The 6,549-nt window shown below is 36.6% G+C and overlaps 1 long non-coding RNA gene across 3 annotated transcripts in view; it reads left to right on the forward strand.

The window, feature by feature from the left end:
• LOC140845370 (uncharacterized) overlaps positions 1–6,327 on the forward strand; it is a 33,035-nt gene extending 26,708 nt beyond the window's left edge. For 2 of the 3 annotated variants that reach the window (XR_012124175.1, XR_012124176.1), the window contains exons 2-5: positions 4,319–4,429; positions 4,996–5,141; positions 5,978–6,059; positions 6,183–6,327. This is a non-coding gene — a long non-coding RNA (uncharacterized lncRNA). The remainder of the gene's footprint in view (positions 1–4,318; positions 4,430–4,995; positions 5,142–5,977; positions 6,060–6,182) is intronic. The other variant, XR_012124177.1, reaches the window with a different exon arrangement.
• Positions 6,328–6,549: the final 222 nt, after the last annotated feature.

The following is a 6,549-nucleotide window of genomic DNA, read 5'->3' on the forward strand; positions in this document are numbered from 1 at the left end:
AACAGCAGGGCAGGGGGTCCCGGGGAACTTGGGACCACACTTCACAGGCAGCTGACTACTCTGCCTGCACACAGAGCCAGCCTGACAGAACAGGTCAGAGTGCCTCCTGAAAGGAGAGAAGCAGCCAACACCAATGTTATGAAGGTGTTTGCCAATATCTACAGCCCAAGCAGAAAATAAACAAGAGTTTAAGAATGAGCTCTGACCCGTGAGTCCACATTGTCAGTCTCCTTCAGGTTTTTTTTCTTTCAGGGCTGCATGCATAAATATATATTCAGCTGAAGCAAGCAGGTATTCAAAGTACAATACCAAAACTACGCTCTATTCAATCAACATTAAATTTGAATGCATTTTTATGTTTGTAGTGCTTCTCTTTCACAAGAACCCATATCAAGTGGTCATAACAGGAGAGGTTATAGTCTCAGGAACATAACAGCAAAGGGCTGAGCCATGACTCCCATACTAGGCACTTTTCGCTGACGCCTATTGTGCTAGTGTCTTACATGTTTACTTACTCCTCTTACTGCTTCCTAATTTTCGTGTGCTTAACTAGCACCTCTTCAACCTGATGGAAGGTTTTGTAGGCTGGCTGGAATAGGGTTTCTTAGGTCTTTGTGCATCTCATGATTCATTGTTTTAAAAAATATGTTTCAGTGACATATTTAACAAATTAAAAATATATTGCTCATTTTGATTTTAACAAGTCATCAATAGCTTACAGTTGATGCTAGCGCCAGTAAGGTAATCCAGGACACAGTACCCACTAGATGTGGTCGGCCTGTTTTATTGTCTATTACAATCATCATTCACTTGCAAAACCCAACATATCAATTCATATGGTTTACTGAGTGCTAGAAATACAATATTGTATTCCAAATCAGAGTTTAGCAAAGCTTCAGCTAGGGGTAAAATTACATGGCAAAGGCCTAAATCCCCAATGGACTCAATTAGCTGCATAGCTAAGTAATTTACTTCATTTAGTTGAATTTCAAATCTATCAGTAAGATCAGAATAGATGTTAACAAGATTAAAAATAATTGAGTCAATATTACATCTTCTTGCAAGCTTTCCCTTATCAGGTAAACCCTGTTTCCCTGTACTTGCCCACCTTGCTCAGTGTTTTATCACTGTTGATACCATATTGAGTTGTCATTTATCACTGTAACATTTCTACACCACAATACACTATCTTCTCTGTTGTACTCCTGTCCATAACTGAAATTTCTCTTCTAGAATCTTTCATGTAATACATAGTTTTAACACTAGGTAATTAATTTAATGTATGACATAAGGGATGTTATCCTATGTAGGGTACCTTAGGAGCTCTATGGATGGACTTCATGGAAGTCTATGAAACCCTTAAAATTGCATGAAATTTTTGAGTGAAAATGCATATGTGAATTTTTCTGGGGAGAGCATTTGGTACTTTTACCAAATTATCAAAAGCTTCTATTACTCCCAGAAAAGTTGAGAAATACTGTCTACTAGATTTAAGTTTTGCTTCCCAGGAAACGCAGGAATGTGTTCTGAGATAATGATCCTGCCTTTGTTGTTACCCACCGATAATTCAGATCATCCTTACTTACCTTCCACCAACAACTTCATCATTTGCTTGATACATATCACATTTAATACTACCAGTCAGAAGATTATATGAGTAAAGGATTATTACCACAGACCATTCCTCAGCCATCTCAGAGTACAGCACAACTAGATCATTACCCTAATAAGACTACACCTACTTAACTTACATGCCACAAAAGTGAAATGAAGGGTAGTTGCTTTCTGGTAAAATTAAGCAGCAGAAGCAAGCTATAGCATTTTATTACTTGAGGACTAAACAGTTCATTTCAAAGCTAATTCCATTCTCTTTATATTTTTCCCCACCAACTGTACAAAAATTCCACTGTTAATAATAATTATTTTGTTGTAACTTGAGGGTATGCATGTATTCCCCCTCTCCTGCTTAAAGGGAGAACTTTATAATTTTAGGTTAATATTTAGATCTATGTTTCATAGTCTCACAGAGTAGTAATGTAGCATTTCATCACCTTCCTTAGCTCTATTGTTTCTGTTCCAGTTATGAAACTATTTTTATATCTCATCATTAAACAACAGGCAAGGAAATAAAAATTTAAAGGGCACTACCCCTGTATCCAATCATTGCCTCAACCTTCTTTTTATAGATTAATTGAATCTCTAATATGGCAAATTATATTTTATTTTTAGTGGAGTTCTTAAAAAGTAAGAGGTTTCAGTCCTTTGTATACCAAGTTGCATATGCTTGAAAGCCATTTTTATGATTAAACTAAATTGTAAACTTAGTGGTAAAACTAATCTGCCAAATTACTACTCCAGTGCTATTGACACAAGTTGATTGAGTGAAATCTTCACTTTTCAATCAGATTTTTGATGTGTATAGACATAGTCCAACCCCTTAGTTCTCTTTTTTCCTATGGTAAATAAATAATGCATAATTTATAAAATAAATTTTCTTCAGGAATTTACAAACTGTGTCCCTGTATCCCCATATTCCCTAATAAACATTCTGCATACAACAGATGCTTACATTGGTGATAAATCTATTCCTTCTAGTTCACCATGGACTTGGTGAGACCGAGAAATGACAATGGAACATTCTTGGGGTAAAAGGGTTTATTCTCACAGTGGTAAATCAAACACTAGAATCATGTCTACATCCAGCAGTCTGCAGGTCCACAATTCACCTCCATCTCTACATTCACCCAGAGCACTGGGCAGAGCTTTTAATATAGTGACTTGGTTAATAATAGCTCATTGCTTACAGGTGTGGAAGCTTTAGGCTAGCAGGAGGCCAATTACATCATTTAGTTTAGGGTCAGGTGAGGATCCTGGTCATAGGAACTCCCGTTTTCCCCACATGGGCTCAAAGTTGAACAAGTATAAAATAATTGTTTTTACTCTGCAGATGTTGATACCAGAGTATTTTCAACCTTTCTGTATTTGATTTTAGCTTAAATGTCACTTCCTTAGAAAAATCACTAATTTTCTTTAAAGCATTTATTGGTATTTGTCACTGTTGTTTGTTTACCCCCATCTCTACCATAATATTTTAAAGCTATCAGAAAATTATAGCCAGTATCTTATACAGAGCCTACCCCATGGTAGACTCAATAACTCATTGAACAAATGAATGAGTACATTGGAACAGTGCAGAAATGGGTGGTTACAGCTTAGACTGGCCTTCTTAGCTGGGTGGGTGCCACTTTAGGAGTCCACAGCTCCTGGAGGAATTCTGAAAGCTGGGTATTGGCAAAGACTCTTCGGAAACTAAAGGCAGAAATTCTGAGTTCACGTTGGTTTTCTCCAGTTTGTGATATTAGAATGGAGATTTGTTTGGGGAATCAGTGGCACCTGCTTCCCTATTTATTCATTCTCTGCGCTCCACTCCGAATGAGGTGATAGAGTAAGCACCTGGTTGACTGTAGGCCCAACAGAATGTTCACTCCCAACTTGTTATTTGTTTTCAACATACTCCATCAGGTTCACAGTTCATGCTGTGGGTTTCACATGGCTGTATTTTAGGGATAAATAATTTTTTATATGTGCTACATTACAGCTCTTAGTTTCAATTCAGCAGCAAGGAAGAGGCAAAGTAAACGATCAGTATGATAAGTAATTAGACAACAAACTCAGAAACTGTCATATGAACAGGTTATCAATGAAAAGGTTACAGGATTGATCAGGAATAGGAGTATTTGCCTTTACAGGTTTCACATTAAAATAAGCAAAAATAAGAGATTGGCTGTTTTGAGTGGGAAATAAGACATTGTGTAAGAGACAAGATCAGGTCTTCTCCCTTGAGATTCCAGCAATCAACAGGTTTAATCCCTCAGACAAAGTCAGACAACTTTGGTTAGACTATGTTGGTGAATTATTCCAGATCTGGCTGCTTTATAAGGCAAGCAATCGTTGACAGTTTTTTTTCAAAGTTTACTTGTAGAATGAGATAAGAGAGCTATTGAAGACAAACAGGTAGAAATTTTGTATTATGATTGAAAAAGGCAGGGTAACAGATAACTAATTTAGAAAGATAATTTTACTTATGACTGCTGTGTAGAATACTTGTTGATTAGAGTCAATTGATCAGTAGTTTCATTTAGCTTTTTGAATCCATAAATTTTTCCTAAAACACTATAGAAATAAATATATATAATTCTTTAAATCTGTAAATAGGAAATGAGAGTTGGAAATAAGAAATGAGGTTGAATCATAGGTTTGTGCTGATAGACTGCAGGCTCACTCATTTTATTGTGCTCCCCTTTTGTGTGCTTCACAGATACTGTGTTTTTACAAACTGAAGGTCTGTGGCAGCCCTACACCAGCCAAGCCTGTTGGAGCCATTTTCACAGTAGCTTTTGTTCACTTCAAGTCTTTGTGTCACAATTTGGTAATTCTCACAAATTTCAAACTTTTTCATTATTATGTTTGTTAGGGTGATTTGTGATGAGTGGTTAGTGAGTATGACTCACTGAAAGCTCAGATGATGGTTAGTATTTTTGAGCAATACAATGTTTTTTAATTAAGGTATGTAGTTTGCTTTCGTAAAGATAATGCTGTTGCACACTTAATAGCCTGCAATATAGTATAAACATAACTTTTATATGCACTATAAAGCCAAAAAAATCCATTTAACTCACTTTATTGCGATATACGCTTATGCAGTGTTCTGGAAATGAACTAGCAATATCTCTAAGGAATGCCTATATTATCAAATTTCTCAAGGTACTACAAAGGTAAGCCTATTATGTAGCAAGTCAATGCTTAAACTATTAATACTCACAATTCTATTTTGAGGCATGCTGTGGATAAAGTGAAGGTTCCTATGGCCGGGTTTCTCACCTGACCCTGGTTGGCTATCTCACTACACACATGTGGGGAATACATTGTTATTGACTCTATATAAAGAGCTCTGCCCAGTGCTCTGGCTAACATGGTGGCATGGCTGCTACACAGCTGCAGGGCTCTAAGGCTGCAGGAGATCACAGGCTGGAGTGGTGGCAGCACCAAGGACAAAGACTGAGATGGCTGCGGAGCAGAGAGACCTGGCTTGCTGCATGCAGACTCGCTTCTAGTGATTGACCTGCCACTGTGGGAATAAAGTTGAGTATAAACCCTTTCACTTCAATAACATTCCATTGTCATTTTTCAGTCTCATTGAATCCATAGTGAACTTGTCGGAGCCTGAAATCCATTAGCAAGACACATACATGCTTTATCTAAAGAAGCCTCAGACAACTATGGACCAATTACTCCAAGTTACTTTTCATTTGCCTGTAGATCCTTTCCTTTCTTAGGAAGGAGATATATTTAACCATGCTTATAATATAGTCATATTCAATGAACACTTACTGTCTGCTATGTCTCTGGCACTGTTCTAGATGCTGGAGAAATAGTAGTGAATAGGATAAAGAAAAAACCTATCCCTCATGAAAGATACATTCTAATGGAGGAGACAAACAATTACACAAAATGTGTTTTATAATGTATTAGAAGATATTGAGAAATTTACAAAGAACAGTAAAGCAATTGGGGCATAGAAGATTTGAAAGTTGAGTTGGAATTTTGGTCAGCCAAGTCGGCTAGTCAAGGCCTTGCTAAGAAGATGACATTTGACCAAAAATTTAAAAGAGGTGAGAGAGAGAAGCTTGTGGATGTGGGAGGGAAGAGTGACCCAGGTAGAAGTGCGTGCAGGGTTTTGAGGAGGAGCACACAGAATAGTAAGGAGGCCAGTGTGTCTGGAATTAAGGGAGCAAGGGGGACATAGTAAGAGATGAATTTGAGAAACAACAGGAGAAATGTATCATGAGGACCTTGAAAAATCATTGTGAGGACAGTGGTTTTTACTCTGAAATGGAATTTATTGGAAAGTTTTGTATACTAGAGTGATATGTTCTGATTTACATTTTTAAAGGATCATTTTGTCTGTTGAAAACAGAGTTCAGGCAAGCTGGTAGCTGTTGCAGTAACAGGCAAGATGATGCTGGCTCTGATAAGTTCTGGTAACAGTTCAAATAGTGGTAAGTAATCACATTCTGGATATATTTTAAAAGTAGAGCAACAAAATTTGCCGATATCATTACTTGGAAAAATTGCCAGCATTAAAATTCATATTTTTTTCTTTTCTCAATTTCCATCCACAGATATACCAGGCAAGATTCAACAAATCAAATTACTTGGCTATAAAGACTGGAATTCAAAGTAGATAAAAGTTCAAGAAAACTATATAATATTTCTCAATATTATTGTACTATTATATTTATCCTAGGATATTCAAATAAAATGGGATAAAAGATAAAGTGCAAACTGTCTTTTTCTCTTACATATAGTAAATATTATTTTTAATGAGGTGGGCCTGAAACATTTCCTTTGAACTTCACGGTCCTGTCTTTGTGTTTACTTAACAATAACAGAATATGTCCATATTGGAAAATACTGAAGATCAAAGAGTTCCCACCATGAGGTTTCAAAGACAGTAAAGGGAAAACAGGAAAAGAATAAGAGTTGATG

The sequence above is a fragment of the Manis javanica genome, chromosome 13, assembly GCF_040802235.1.
Source record: "Manis javanica isolate MJ-LG chromosome 13, MJ_LKY, whole genome shotgun sequence".
Classification (NCBI taxonomy): domain Eukaryota; kingdom Metazoa; phylum Chordata; class Mammalia; order Pholidota; family Manidae; genus Manis; species Manis javanica.